Consider the following 16,148-nt stretch of genomic DNA (forward strand, 5'->3'; position numbering starts at 1 on the left):
CGGATCAGCCCTCCACGCCTGGCACCTTTGAGGCTGCAAAGGACCTCGTTGAGCTGTCAGCGGTGAGCCCTCTCCGGTATGGGGAGAACCCTCCGGCGCCCATGCCTCAGATGCCGTTGAGGGGTAAGCCGGCAATGGTGTGCCACTTGAGGACGCTGTCCCGGCAACGCTCCCGGAGTTGGTCCCGGTTGAGCTCCAACTCTGCAGACTTGCACTTGCCAGCAGCCCAGAAGGAGGTTGCGGCACCGGCAGCAGGTCGACGTGAAGAAGCGCTGTAGCCAGACAGCCAGCCCCCCCACCCCTCAGACCAGCATTGCTGGAAACACAGGAGGAAGCCGGAACAGGGCACTTAACATATATTCCAGCACAGCCTTTGAAGCTGTGAAAGCACAGGTGTGCTGCTACAATGTGCCTCTGGGAACAGATACAACGATTAAGCTCACAGCAGGCAGAGGCCCTGGGACAGACATGGCTCTTAGCCCCTACTAAATAGCGTGATGCACTCAACCCAACATCCTAGGTGGGAAAATATTTACCCTGATAAAACAAATGTCCGATAGTCGACACTTATTGTTTCTCTCCCTTGCAAGTGTAAACTACTCTTGCGAAAGCTGGCGTCTCCCCGACAGACCAGCCTCAATTTGGCATAAGAAAGGAGAAAGAGAATAAAGGAGTACAGAGGTATAAGTAGGGGACCTACAGCACCATGATTTTTGAGTGCTTTTCACTATCTATCTGCTGGTCAGATAAGTGACAGCCTCCCAAGGCTTCTGCAGCGAAGAGGGTCCCTACGCCTTGTCCCTTATTCGTCTTTCCGTGGAATTGAGTGACCGATCCTGGCTTGGCACCGCTGGAATCGAGAGATGCAAGGAGGGTAAGAAGCACCCACACCTGATCTCCTACCTTTAGTGTACACATATTTTGAAATAGAGCTCTATACTTTGTTTTCTTTCTTTGGGATTGTGGCTTCAGTTTTGTAACTTGTTTGTGTGTGTAACATCTCTACATTTAAATAAGTAGGCACTAGCAATTTTGTAACCACATGATTAGAATCTAACTTAATAAATTTTGGTAACCATTTATGCATAAGCCTGACTTGTTTTCTCTGGTTTACTGTAAAGCAGCCAACACAATTAAAGAACCTCAGCCGTTTTGGCTCTAAAGCCTGGCCATTAGGTGAGAGTACTAAGAGCCTAGCGTTGAGTTGTGCCGCCTCCACGGGGCAAACTCTTGGGGCACCTGTCAGTCAATCCTGGCTGCCCGCTGCGAAGGAGCTCTGAGCTCTAGCAGTTAAAGTCACGGGTGTGGAGAGGCTCTTAGTGCTGCCATTGGGGCACCTGTCAGTCAGTATTGACTGCCCGCTGCGAAGGAGCTCTGAGCTCTAGCAGTTAAAGTCACGGGTGGTTAGGACCTTGGGGCATCCGTCAGCCTAGCCCGGGCTGCCCGCCGCGAAGGGACAGTGCGTCCTAGCGGTTAAAGTCACGGATGGTATAAACGGGCATAGCTGGCACCTCACCAAACATCCTTGGCCGTCGGCTAACAGAAATTGGCATCACGAACAGGATTGTGATATAGGCTGCACTACAGTAACACAATGAAACCAGTCATGATAAACACCACAGAATTCCCTGAGCTAGAGAAAAGTTTGACCCAAGAGGGATGGGGAAATCCTCTGTGGAGCAAAGAACTGCTGGAGAAATATTGGGGAAAACCAGCAGAGATCTGGCAGCATTTCTGTAACTGGAGAACTGCCTGCAAGATGAAGAAAGGGAAAGGAAAAGGTGCTTGTATATGGCTGCTTACTAACATTTGGCAAGCTGCCTGTAAGGATTATCATAGTCTGGCAATAGAATTTAATAGGCTACAGCAGGAAAGGGACACACTGCGCCAGGAATGCCAGAATTTAGATACCAGAGTAAGAACACTGAATAGGGATATGGTACATCTTCAGAAAAGATTACTTCCCTTAATTGAGAAAGAAGGGATAGAACGAAGGGAAAAGCTGGAGACTAAAACACGCAGTATCAACCGGGCTAAAGTTGAGACTGCTCTCTGGCTAGACCCTGAGGAATGGGATGGAGACATTTGGGATTCAGCAGATGAGTCCCCCTCCTCTGAGGAGGAAGGTCCCTCTGTAAAATTAAGACCAGCTATCACACATCACAAATCAGAAAAACATGAGGAAAATTTGAGTGGGGCAGAGCTGGATGAAGAAGGGGATGACAATTATCCATCCACCTCTTCAAAAACAAAGAAGGGAGGTAAAAAGGGAAAAGGGAGTAAAGCTCCAACACACTTTACCAAAATTACCACCCGCCAATATACTCCCATGGAGATAAAAACAATCCAGGGAGATTTTGCTAAAAAGCCCGAGGAAGGTATAATAGAGTGGCTGGTCCGCCTCTGGGACACTGGGGGTGGATATATACGCCTGACAGCCCAAGAAACTGAGCGCCTTAACTTAGGTGCAGGAATATTCCTGGAACACTCAGAGGGGAACACCCCTAAAACACTTCGGTCTCTGGCTTGTCGATGGGCAAGAGGTATTTACCCAGCAGACCGAGATGAACCCACAGTAATGCACTGGACCAACACAGATGAGGTAAAAACAGCTCTATTAACTGTGGCTGTCATTAGCATGCTTGGCCAAAACCCTCAAGAGTCAGCCTATGAAAGCCCATGGGAGGGTCAGGTAGATGTAGATGATCTCAGACCCCTGCTTAAGGGAGTTCCGAGTAACCACAGGGCTATGGCACTGTCCCTTAGATCAGAAGCTGCAGCACATAACAGTACCTTTCGGGTACTGCTAAACCTTCTGGTGTCATACTTTAGAGAATTCGGAGACATCAGAGCACTGACAGGCAAAGCTAAGATGCGTTCCCTTCAGGGAAACAAGGGGGCACCATCTAAAGGACATAAAAACAAGCGAGAGCCAACCCAGGAGGAAAAGGAGCTTAGAGCCAAGTTGTGGAGACAATGTCTGGCTTTAGGTTATCCCAGAGATGTGATAAATGGACTGCCCACAGAGCGGCTAAAATTATTCACCACCTTTAGAAGAGCTGACTGGGAGACAACTAATGCTACTCCCAGTGCACCTCTGCAGCTCTCTCCTCTTTCCCCACCTGCAGACACCCGGTATACTCCATTGCTGCGGCAACTGCAAGAGTTACCAGAGCAGGGAAACTAGCTTGCGGGGGTCAATCTCCTCTCCTAATAAACCAACTTAAATCCAAAGAGGAGAAAATAACAGCAAAAGACCCCCGGATACATGTAACTGTAAATGACAAACACATTATTCCTTTCTTAATGGACACAGGGGCTCAAAGGTCCATGATTAAGCGAGAAAGTTTTCAGGTCTCGCCACCTACTGGCGGAAAGCAGGTACTTGTTACAGGGGTAAATGGCAGTACCATAACTTACCCATTAGTTAAGATAAAACTGGATATCCCCTTGCAACCCCACCATCAGCCCCGAAAATATGAGGTGATTTTGGGCAATGCCAACATACTGGGCATGGACGGAAGGATTAATGGGGAAAGATGGGCTTTTGGAGTCAGTTCTGTTCCTCATGCCACCCACCTGGAAGAGGAAAGCCCTCCCCACTATTCTGTAAACTTACTTAGCAGCGCGCCTGCTCTCCCGCCCTCAACAGTAACAAACACAAAGCAGTATAATGTCCCAGCTGAGGCCATAAGCCCTGTTACTGACCTGATCAAAGATTTGGAACAGCGAGGAATTTTAATTCGTACCCACTCTCGCTTTAATTCTCCTGTGTGGCCCATCAAGAAACCAAATGGCAAATGGAGACTCACTATAGACTATAGGAAGCTAAACAGTAACACTGGACCATTAACTGCAGCAGTCCCTAGCATAACAGATATTGTAAACACCATACAAACCTGAGATAAACCCTGGCTAGCAGTATTAGATGTAAAGGACATGTTCTTCATGGTCCCTTTGCAACCAGCTGACCAGGAAAGATTTGCTTTTACTTGGAGAGGTGTACAATACACTTTTACCCGAATGCCACAAGGGTTTAAACACTCACCCACTATTTGCCATGGGGCACTGGCAAAGGTCCTAGATGACCTTATACTGCCACCCAATGTACAAACTGTGCAATACATTGATGACATCTTAATAGGTGGGAAAACCTCAGAAGAGGTACAGGAGGCTATGAATCAAATCAAAGGAGCACTAGAAACCCTTAATTTAGAGTTACCAGCTGAGAAATGCCAAGGTCCCTCCCAAGAGATAAAATTCTTAGGTACTGTATGGATGGGAGGTAGGAGGTCTGTGCCTAATGACACTGTGCAAGAGCTAAATCAGGCACCCTCCCCTGAAAGTAAAGATCAATTGAGACAGATTTTGGGAACCCTGGGGTTTTGGAGAAAACATGTACCTGGCTTTGCCATTATAGCCAGACCATTGTACAATTTGTTAAAGAAAAGTGCTGCCTGGGAATGGGCTCCTGCCCATGAGGAAGCCCTCAGGCAACTGATAGGGGAGATACACACCTATCAGGCTCTGGGTCCCATACATCCTGAAGCCCCATTCCATTTGTACCTAACTGTGGGAGCCACTGGAATGTCTTATGCTCTCTGGCAAGAAAGTGACACTGCTCCCAGACGACCAATTCAGTTTGGTTCCAAGTCATGGCAAGGGTCACAGGCTAACTACACGCCTTATGAGAAGGTGCTTCTGGCAGCTTACACAGCCTTGAGAGAAACTGAGGAATTAACTCAGGATAAGGACATCACAATTCACACTCCTCTTCCAATCATTAAACCTATATTGGAAGGGAAAGAGTTACCACCTGGTGTAGCACAAAAGATGACTATCCAAAGATGGGCACTTTACATACACCACAGGGTAGGGAGTGCAGACACTGCACAAAACCCCACTATGATTCAGGAATCCCTATGGAAAGTAGGAATGCCTGATGAATACCGCCTACCTCCACAGCAGTCTCCCATTAAGGATGCTGCCCCATTTGATCCTTCTAAGCCTGAGGGAGTATGGTTCACTGATGGCAGTGCCAGGCTGGTCAAAGGAAAATGGAAGGGAAAAGCTGCAGCAGCGCCTGCAGACCCCTCTGCAGCACCCCTAACTGCTGAAATTGATGGGTCAGCACAACTTGCAGAATTGGCTGCAATTAAACTGGCCTGTGAAGCAGGAGCCACCGCAGTATATACGGACTCCTATGCGGTATGGGCAGGTGCCACTCAGTGGATCACTAACTGGAAAAATAACCACTGGGAAATAGGAGGTAAACCAGTCTGGGGACTGGAATACTGGCAGTGGTTATATCAGCATGCCCTGCAACAACCCCTGTCTATAGGACATGTCTCAGCTCATCAGAGGAATAATACCCCAGCTGCACAGTTAAACGATTTAGCCGATGCAGCTGCCCAGCTCTTTACCACACAAGTAGAATGGGAACGCTTATATTCATAGTTACATGATAATTTAGGACACACAGGAAGTGATGAGTTAGTGCTGCAAGCACATATCAGGGGGTGGCCTATCACCCACAGACAGGCTAGAGACCTGGTGCAAGCCTGCACTATTTGTGCTGAGACTAGAAAACATATAGCAGAAGGACAAAGGTTTGCCAGGCTAAGAGATGGAAAAACACTATGGGCAACCTGGCAGGTCGACTATGTCGGACCACTGCCCACTACAAGGCAGAGGTGGAAATACATCTTGACTGGAGTAGAAATTGTTTCAGGGATTGGTTTTGCATATCCAACCCAATTGGCAACAGGGTTGTCCACAGTTATGGGACTAAACCGCTTAACAGCAATTGTCCCAATGCCTCAAGAAATCCAATCAGATAATGGTTCGCATTTTAAGAATAAACTTGTAAGGGAATGGACCCTTAACCATGGAGTCCAATGGACCTTCCACCTTCCATATCGACCTCAATCTAATGGCATGGTCGAGCGCTGGAATGGGTTGCTAAAGAATCACTTGAAGCCTACTGATGGCACATGGGGAGACAGACTGGACGAAGTGGTGCAGAGATTAAACAACAGACAGACTCCTACAGGAAGTCCAATCAGCAGGGGATTCTTCCCTACAGGGAAAGCTATCTCCCCTGCCAGAACACCACTGCACAGTTCCAAGTATGCTCCCGGAGACACTGTTGTGATTAAACACCCAGCCCTGGGAACCTTTACCTGCGTTTTGCACGCCTATAAAGAGAAAGGTGTATGGAGTGCCTTAAATGCTGATAAAAGGCTAATAACCATTACAGAGGCTTGGATCGCATCCAAGACCGGCTGACCATGTGATTTATTGCAGGAATGGTCCCATGGTTCCGAGCAACCTGCCAGCTAACCTGTCAGCAAAATGGACCATGCAGCAGACCTGTTTGATCACTAGAGACTACTATGGACTGTTGATATATTTGCCATTACTTATAATAGCAGGTGTAATTTTTGCTTTTAGTGTTAAAATAAGTTTTTTAGCTAGAACACGACCCACCAGAGATATGTTCCTGCAAGCCCTCATGATCCTTCTGTTGGCTCCAGTCACCTTGGCAATACCAGAACATCCTCTTCGGGGAGCAATCCAAACCATCGCCTCAGCTGCTGGTGCTACAAATTGCTGGATGTGCACCTTGCTAGATTCAACCAATGGACTGGGAATTGAATTGGTACCACTACACGCAGTGGCTGAGAATGGACAAACCTCATGGATGCAATGGTTAGCTCAACACTTGGGATTCTCCCTCTCCCCGTTTTTACATTCGGTTGTGAATACTGTTTTAACCATTTTAATTATTGTAATTGTTTTTTGTGTAACTTTATGTATTATGAAGCGTTTGATTCAAACTGCTCTTTCTTCCACGCAAATCAGATACCTAGAGCTAAAAAGGGATCCTACCCAATTCCGCGAACCCTCATCCTCTAATTTGGTTGTTGGGTATTTCTAGATTTCCCCAAGGAGGGCAAGAGGTGCTGGCATCACCACCACCTTGCAATCTGGGATGTAGTGTGGTGCATCAGGGGGTGGAATGTAGCCAGACAGCCAGCCCCCCCCCCCCAGACCAGCATTGCTGGAAACATAGGAGGAAGCAGGAACAGGGCACTTAACATATATTCCAGCACAGCCTTTGAAGCTGTGAAAGCACAGGTGTGCTGCTACACTGTGCCTCTGGGAGCAGATACGACGATTAAGCTCACAGCAGGCAGAGGCCCTGGGACAGACATGGCTCTTAGCCCCTACTAAATAGCGTGATGCACACACACCAACATCCTAGGTGGGAAAATATTTACCCTGATAAAAGAAATGTCCAGTAGTCGACACTTATTGTTTCTCTCCCTTGCAAGTGTAAACTACTCTTGCGAAAGCGCGTCTCCCCGACAGACCAGCCTCAATTTGGCATAAGAAAGGAGAAAGAGAATAAAGGAGTACAGAGGTATAAGTAGGGGACCTACAGCACCATGATTTTTGAGTGCTTTTCACTATCTATCTGCTGGTCAGATAAGTGACAGCCTCCCAAGGCTTCTGCAGCTAAGAGGGTCCCTACGCCTTGTCCCTTATTCGTCTTTCCGCGGAATTGAGTGACCGATCCTGGCTTGGCACCGCTGGAATCGAGAGATGCAAGGAGGGTAAGAAGCACCCACACCTGATCTCCTATCTTTAGTGTACACATATTTTGAAATAGAGCTCTATACTTTGTTTTCTTTCTTTGGGATTGTGGCTTCAGTTTTGTAACTTGTTTGTGTGTGTAACATCTCTACATTTAAATAAGTAGGCACTAGCAATTTTGTAACCACATGATTAGAATCTAGCTTAATAAATTTTGGTAACCATTTATGCATAAGCCTGACTTGTTTTCTCTGGTTTACTGTAAAGCAGCCAACACAATTAAAGAACCTCAGCCGTTTTGGCTCTAAAGCCTGGCCATTAGGTGAGAGTACTAAGAGCCTAGCGTTGAGTTGTGCCGCCTCCACGGGGCAAACTCTTGGGGCACCTGTCAGTCAATCCTGGCTGCCCGCTGCGAAGGAGCTCTGAGCTCTAGCAGTTAAAGTCACGGGTGTGGAGAGGCTCTTAGTGCTGCCATTGGGGCACCTGTCAGTCAGTATTGACTGCCCGCTGCGAAGGAGCTCTGAGCTCTAGCAGTTAAAGTCACGGGTGGTTAGGACCTTGGGGCATCCGTCAGCCTAGCCCGGGCTGCCCGCCGCGAAGGGACAGTGCGTCCTAGCGGTTAAAGTCACGGATGGTATAAACGGGCATAGCTGGCACCTCACCAAACATCCTTGGCCGTCGGCTAACAAGCGCCAGAAAGGGCACACCGCTCTCCAGCACTGCCCGGAGACCGGCACTGGGAGGAGTCGAGATGGCCCTCACCAGCAGTCTCCTGCAGACGGTCCTGGTCCAGGGAACGCCGGCACCGGTCCCGATCTCAGTCCCGGGGATACCAGTACAGCTCCCGGTCTCGATCGGCGTTGCTGCAGTCCGGCGCCAGCTTCGGCCGCTATAGCTACCCACACTGGGGACCAGAAAGCAGGGACCCTCAAGGGAGCTGGCAACCTCAATAGGGGCCGCCAGGCCATTGGCCCTTCTGGACCCCCGGGTCTATCAGGAGCGCCAAGGGGCTCCACCCAGGGCAAGTTACTCGGTGCAGCGGTCCCAGTCCCCGCACCAACGCCAGACGGTGCCAGAGGCAACAGTATCCAGGCCTTCAGCATCCCCCCAGCGTAGACCAGAGAGTCCAGCACTGAGCCCGGTGCTGTCCAATGGACTCCTGCCCCTTCCACGGGATATGGGGAGCATGAGGAACAACCAGAGGGGGTCGAGCAGCAGCTAACCTCCTCGTCTTCCCCCGATGAGGCAGAAGCCCACCAGGAACTGTTGTGCAGAGTCGCCCAAAGTTTGAGGTTGCAGGCCAAGGAGACGGTTGAGCAGGAGGACCCCATGGTGGACATTTTGAGCCCCGAAGGTCCATCCAGAATAGTGCTCCCGCTCATTAAGACCATCCAGTCTAACTATAAGACTATATAGCAGACCCCGGCCTCCAGCTCTCCAACAGCTAAAGGAGTGGAGCGTAAATATTTTGCCCCATCTAAGGGCTATGAGTTCCTGTTCTGCCACACGAGTCCATACTCCCTAGTGGTGAATGAAAGAGAGCGCCATCGTCAGCAGGCTCCGGCCCCTAAGGCCAAGGAGGTAAAACGCCTGGACCTTTTTGGTAGAAAGGTGTACTCATCTGGGGGCCTTCAGTTGAGGATTGCTAACCAGCAGGCCATCCTCAACAGGCACAATTTTAGCTCCTGTGCGGCAGTGCGGAAGTTTAAGGACAACCTCCTGCAAGGTTCCCAACAGGAGTTCACGGCCCTGGTAGATGAGGGCAAGGCAGTAGCCAAGACCTCTCTCCAGGCCTCCCTGGATTCGGCAGACACGTTGGCTAGAACAATCACATCAGGGGTGGTCATGAGGCGCCTGGCGTGGCTCCAGGAGTCAGGTCTGCCCCCGGAGGTCCACAATACACTCCAGGACCTCCCCTTCAAAGAGTCCGGCTCTTCTCGGACCAGACAGACGCAAGGCTGCCTAGTCTCAAGGACTCGGGAGCTACGCTCAAGTTGCTGGGTATGCACACCCCGGCGACTCAGAGGAAGCCCTTTAAGCTGTAGCCTCCCCCTCAAGGCCAGTACCAGCCTCATCACAGGCATGAGCCTTACCATAGGCGAGGCAGGGATAACAGGCAATGGCGCGATAATAATAATACGCCGGGCCAGAACCAAGGTCAGCACAAACCCCAGCTGGGCACTAAGCCAGGCTTTTGAAGGTGTGTTTGAGGACAGCGTACTAGACCAGTCACTGGATCCATCCCTTTGTTCCTGAACCGCCTGTCCCGCTTCTCCCGTGTGTGGTCTACCATTACATCAGACCGTTGGGTCTTAAGCACGGTGCAGAACAGGTACTCACTGCAGTTCGCCTCCCTCCCCCCTTCCCACCCCCCTTTTCCGTCCCTCTTCAAGAACCCCTCTCATGAGTATCTCCTAGAGCAGGAAGTTCACTCACTGCTAGAGGCAGGGGCGGTAGAGGCGGTGCCTTATGGCCTAAGGGGAAAGGGGTTCTACTCCTGGTACTTCCTCATCCCCAAGGCCAAAGGGGGCCTTCACCCCATCCTAGACCTGCGCGGGCTCATCAAGTTCCTGATCAAGGTCCGGTTCCTCATAGTCTTTCTGGGCACCATCATCCCTTCCTTGGATCCAGGGGACTGGTACGCCGTCCTCGACATGAAGGACGTGTACTTTCATATCGCCATCTTCCCAGCACACAGACGGTTCCTACGCTTCACCGTGGGCCGAGAACATTATCAGTTTGTGGTTCTCCCGTTTGGTCTAGCCACGGCCCCAAGGGTGTTCACGAAGTGCATGGCAGTGGTGGCGGCCTTCTTACAGAGGCAGAGAATCCGGGTGTACTCATACCTTGACGACTGGCTCCTGGTGAGCTGATCCGAAGCGGAGGTGCTGGGCCATGTGGAGGTGGCCCTGAGATTGTTCCACGAACTGGGGCTCCTGGTCAACGTCCCCAAGTCCACACTTGTACCCAAGCAGAGAGTAGAATTCATAGGGGCGGTCCTCGACTCAGTGCAAGTCAGGGCAAGCCTTCCAGTATCCTGATTCCAGGCTATCCAACAAGCAGTGGCCTCCCTGCACCAGTTTCCAATGACAATGGCCAGGTGCTGCCTGCAGGTGCTGGGCCACATGGCAGCATGCACGCTCGTGGTCAGGCATGCCTGACTAAGACTCAGGACAGTGCAGGCGTGGCTCGCTCAGGTGTACCAGCCAGGCAGCGACCCCCTAGACTTGGTAGTGACAGCCCCAAGGGATGTGCCAGACTCCCTGCTGTGGTGGCAGTCCCAGCCTGTGGTTTGCCAAGGCATCTCCTTTGCCGCCCCACTTCCGGACCTGACGCTGGTAACAGATGTGTCAGACCACGGATGGTGGGCTCATTTGGGGGACCTCATGACGCAGGGGTTGTGGTCCAAGGCAGAGCGGTCGCTCCATATAAATGTGAAGGAGCTCAGGGTGGTTCATCTCACCTGCCAGACCTTTCACACCACTCTGAGGGGTCATAGCATGACAGTTCTGACAGACAACATTACTGCCATGTTTTATATAAACAATTAGGGCGGGGTTCATTCCTCGCCAGTCTGTCGCGAGGCTCTCCTCCTCTGGGACCTTTGCATAGCCCATGCAATTCACCTCGAGGCGTCCTATCTCTCAGAGGTGCGGAACAAGCTGGCGGACTCCTTCAGCAGGTCGTATCACATGCACAAGTGGACGCTCAAAGCGGATGTCGTGCTTTCGCTATTCTGCAGGTGGGGGTTTCCCCGGGTAGACCTGTTTGCCGCCAGGGACAACGCCCAGTGCCCGCGGTTCTGCTCGTTCCCGTGCCATAGCCTGGGCTCACTGGCAGATGCGTTTGCGATCCTGTGGAGAGGGGGCTTGATGTATGCCTTCTCCCCGCTCCCCTTGGTGCACAAGGTCCTGCTCAAGGTGTGCAGGGACAGGGCAGCAGTGATCCTCATCGCTCCAGCCTGGGCCCGCCAACACTGGTACACATCGCTCCTAGAGCTGTCGGTGGAGGCCCCAGTAGTCCTGCCCCTACACCAGGACCTCATTACACAGGACGGCGGGCGGCTTCTCCACCCCAACCTACAGTCACTGCACCTGACGGTGTGGAGGCTCTGTGGCTAAATGCCCTGGAGAGCCAGTGCTCCCTTCCTGTGCAGCAGATTCTGCTTGGCAGTAGAAAGCCCTCTACCAGGGCGGCCTATATGGCCAAGTGGAAAAGGTTCTTGTGTTGGTGTGAACCCCGACAGGTGCAGCCAGGCCAGGCCCCAGTGCAAGCCATTCTGGAGTACCTCCTGCACCTCAAGCAGCAAGGGCTAGCCCGGTCCTTGCTCAGAGTGCACCTGGCGGCCATCTCCCCCTTCCATCCGGGGTTCTTGGGGGGCTCGGTGTTTTCGCACCCAATGGTGGGACTGTTCCTTAAGGGATTGGAGAGGGTGTTCTCGTACTCCCACCCCCCCGGTCCCTCCATGGAACCTTAACCTGGTCCTTTCTAAGCTCATGGGACCCCCTTTTGAGCCCCTCGCTACCTGTTCTCTCCTCCACCTTTCCTGGAAGATGGCATTTCTGGTTGCCGTTACCTCGGCCAGAAGGGTGTCAGAAGTGAGGGCCCTCACCTCTAAACTACCATACACAGTATTTCACAAGGACAAGGTGCAGCTCCGGCCATACCCCAAGTTCCTCCCTAAGGTGGTCTCCCAATTCCATCTGGGCCAGGACTTTTGTCTGCTGGTGTTCTTCCTGAAACCCCATACGGACCCGAGCCACCGCAGCTTGCACACCCTGGATGTGCGTTGAGCACTGGCGTTCTATTTGGAGCTCACCAAGCCCTTTCGCAAATCCGTGCAGCTGTTTGTGGCTGTAGCTGAGAGGATGAAAGGCCTCCCGGTGTCGGCACAGCGGATTTTGTCTTGGATTACAAGATGTATCCGGGCGTGCTATAAGCTCGCAGGTGTTCCGGTCCCAGCGGTCACGGCCCACTTGACCAGGGCGCAGGCAACTTCCCCGGCGTTCCTGTCACAGGTCCCGATCCAGGAGATCTGTAGAGCAGCCACCTGGTCCTTGCTGCACACCTTCACAACCCACTATGAGGTCAACCAGCAGGCCAGAGAGGACGCGGCAGTTGACAGAACTGTCCTCCGAGCAGTTGTTCCTTAACTCCTACCCTCCTTCAGAGGTAAGCTTGTAATTCACCTGGTGTAGAATGGACGGGAACAAGCACTCAAAGAAGAAAAAACGATTACTTACTTTCTCATAACTGTTGTTCTTCGAGATGTGTTGTTCACGTCCATTCCACCACTCACCCTCCTACCCCTCTGTCAGTGTCGCCTGCAAGAAGGTACTTGAGGGGGTCGGGCCGGCAGGGGTATATATGCACAGCACAGTGGTGCCACTCGGGGGGCCTGCCGGCCCGCCAGGAACCACTAAGGGAAAAAGTTTCCGATGCTCGTGCACGCACACCTGATGTGGCATGGACATGAACAACACATCTCGAAGAACAACAGTTACAAGAAAGTAAGTAACTTGTTTTTTTTATGAATGCTGTTAGACAATTGTTATGATTCACCCTGTTGGTGGTTGCATCTCAATAGTGGGTGAAATGCCATTATCAGTGAAAGGGCCAAGTTCTCTCATTTACATGAATGCAAACCCACTGGTTAAATTAATGTTGCACAGGTGTAACTGGGAGAAGAATGAAAAGGAGTACTTGTGGCACCTTAGAGACTAACCAATTTATTAGAGCATAAGCTTTCGTGAGCTACAGCTCACTTCCTCAGATGCATATCGTGGAAACTGCAGCAGGCTTTATATATACACAGAGAATATGAAACAATACCTACTCCCACCCCACTGTCCTGCTGGTAATAGCTTATCTAAAGTGATCATCAGGTGGGCCATTTCCAGCACAAATCCAGGTTTTCTCACCCTCCACCACCCCACACAAATTCACTCTCCTGCTGGTGATAGCCCATCCAAAGTGACAACTCTTTACACAATGTGCATGACAATCAAGTTTCCTGAGGAAACTTCAATCCATCCGTGATCTTCCTGATAACACCATCCTGGCCACTATGGATGTAGAAGCCCTCTACACCAACATTCCACACAAAGATGGACTACAAGCCGTCAAGAACACTATCCCCGATACTGTCACGGCTAACCTGGTAGCTGAACTTTGTGACTTTGTCCTTACCCATAACTACTTCACATTTGGGGACAATGTATACCTTCAGATCAGCGGCACTGCTATGGGTACCCGCATGGCCCCACAGTATGCCAACATTTTTATGGCTGATTTAGAACAACGCTTCCTCAGCTCTCGTCCCCTAAAGCCCCTACTCTACTTGCGCTATATTGATGACATCTTCATCATCTGGACCCATGGAAAAGAAGCCCTTGAGGAATTCCACCATGATTTCAACAATTTCCATCCCACCACCAACCTCAGCCTGGTCCAGTCCACACAAGAGATCCACTTCCTGGACACTACAGTGCTAATAAACAATGGTCACATAAACACCACCCTATACCGGAAACCTACTGACCACTATTCCTACCTGCATGCCTCCAGCTTTCACCCTGAGCACACCACACGATCCATCATCTACAGCCAAGCTCTGCGATACAACCGCATTTGCTCCAACCCCTCAGACAGAGACAAACACCTACAAGATCTCTGTCAAGCTTTCTTACAACTACAATACCCACCTGCAGAAGTAAAGAAACAGATTGATAGAGCCAGAAGAGTTCCCAGAAGTTACCTACTACAGGACAGGCCTAACAAAGAAAATAACAGAACGCCGCTAGCCGTCACCTTCAGCCCCCAACTAAAACCCCTCCAACGCATTATTAAGGATCTACAACCTATCCTAAAGGATGACCCAACACTCTCACAAATCTTGGGAGACAGGCCAGTCCTTGCCTACAGACAGCCCCGCAACCTGAAGCAAATACTCACCAACAATCACATACCACACAACAGAACCACTAACCCAGGAACTTATCCTTGCAACAAAGCCCGTTGCCAATTGTGCCCACATATCTATTCAGGGGACACCATCACAGGGCCTAATAACATCAGCCACACTATCAGAGGCTCGTTCACCTGCACATCCACCAATGTGATATATGCCATCATGTGCCAGCAATGCCCCTCTGCCATATACATTGGTCAAACTGGACAGTCTCTACGTAAAAGAATAAATGGACACAAATCAGATGTCAAGAATTATAACATTCATAAACCAGTCGGAGAACACTTCAATCTCTCTGGTCACGCAATCACAGACATGAAGGTCGCTATCTTAAAACAAAAAAACTTCAAATCCAGACTCCAGCGAGAAACTGCTGAATTGGAATTCATTTGCAAATTGGATACTATTAATTTAGGCTTAAATAGAGACTGGGAGTGGCTAAGTCATTATGCAAGGTAGCCTGTTTCCTCTTGTTTTTTCCTACCCCCCCCCCCCCCAGATGTTCTGGTTTAACTTGGATTTAAACTTGAAGAGTGGTCAGTTTGGATGAGCTATTACCATCAGGAGAGTGAATTTGTGTGTGTATGGGGGTGGGGGGGATGTGAGAAAACCTGGATTTGTGCAGGAAATAGCCCAACTTGATTGTCATGCACATTGTGTAAAGAGTTGTCAGTTTGGATGGGCTATCACCAGCAGGAGAGTGAATTTGTGGGGGCGGGGTGGAGGGTGAGAAAACCTGGATTTGTGCTGGAAATGGCCCACCTGATGATCACTTTAGATAAGCTATTACCAGCAGGACAGTGGGGTGGGAGGAGGTATTGGTTCATATTCTCTGTGTATATATAAAGCCTGCTGCAGTTTCCACGATATGCATCTGAGGAAGTGAGCTGTAGCTCACGAAAGCTTATGCTCTAATAAATTGGTTAGTCTCTAAGGTGCCACAAGTACTCCTTTTCTTTTTGCGAATACAGACTAACACGGCTGTTACTCTGAAACCTGGGAGAAGAATGTGGCTGCTAATTTCCAAAGAATTTTGGGATTAAATGCAGTATATACAGGTAAGGTATTAAATTAATATTATGCAGTGCTGGAATGTTTAGCACAAGTTGGCATAGTTTTCCCCTGTGCTGATAACTTGAGTATCCACTAAATATATCATTGTTTTTTTCAAGTCCATGGGAATTTTGCAGGTGTGAAAGAGTTTATGTAACCTTGTGCTGTGCCATTAGCTGGTTAGTGCTGTGTCATTAGCTGGTTATCATTTTTTCCATCTGTACAAAGACCATTTCCATTTTTATTCCTAGTGGGTTATCATGACACAATGCAGATAAATAATATTAATTACTAGTTCAAACAGAGCTTCTTATCAAATGGTTCAGTATAAAAATGTATCTCATTGGGAAAGTGTTGTCACTGCATTTTAAAAAATGATTCACTATTTGATCCTTCTTAGTTGCCTGGGTAAGTTATAATTAGAGGATTTGAGCTGGGAGAGGGAGGGTGGCTGGTTCTGAACAACTGCTGGAGCCTTAGAGCATCTTGTTTTTTCTTCATAATTTACAACTATCCTATGAGGTTT

Source organism: Lepidochelys kempii, chromosome 2 (assembly GCF_965140285.1).
Source record: "Lepidochelys kempii isolate rLepKem1 chromosome 2, rLepKem1.hap1, whole genome shotgun sequence".
Classification (NCBI taxonomy): Eukaryota; Metazoa; Chordata; order Testudines; family Cheloniidae; genus Lepidochelys; species Lepidochelys kempii.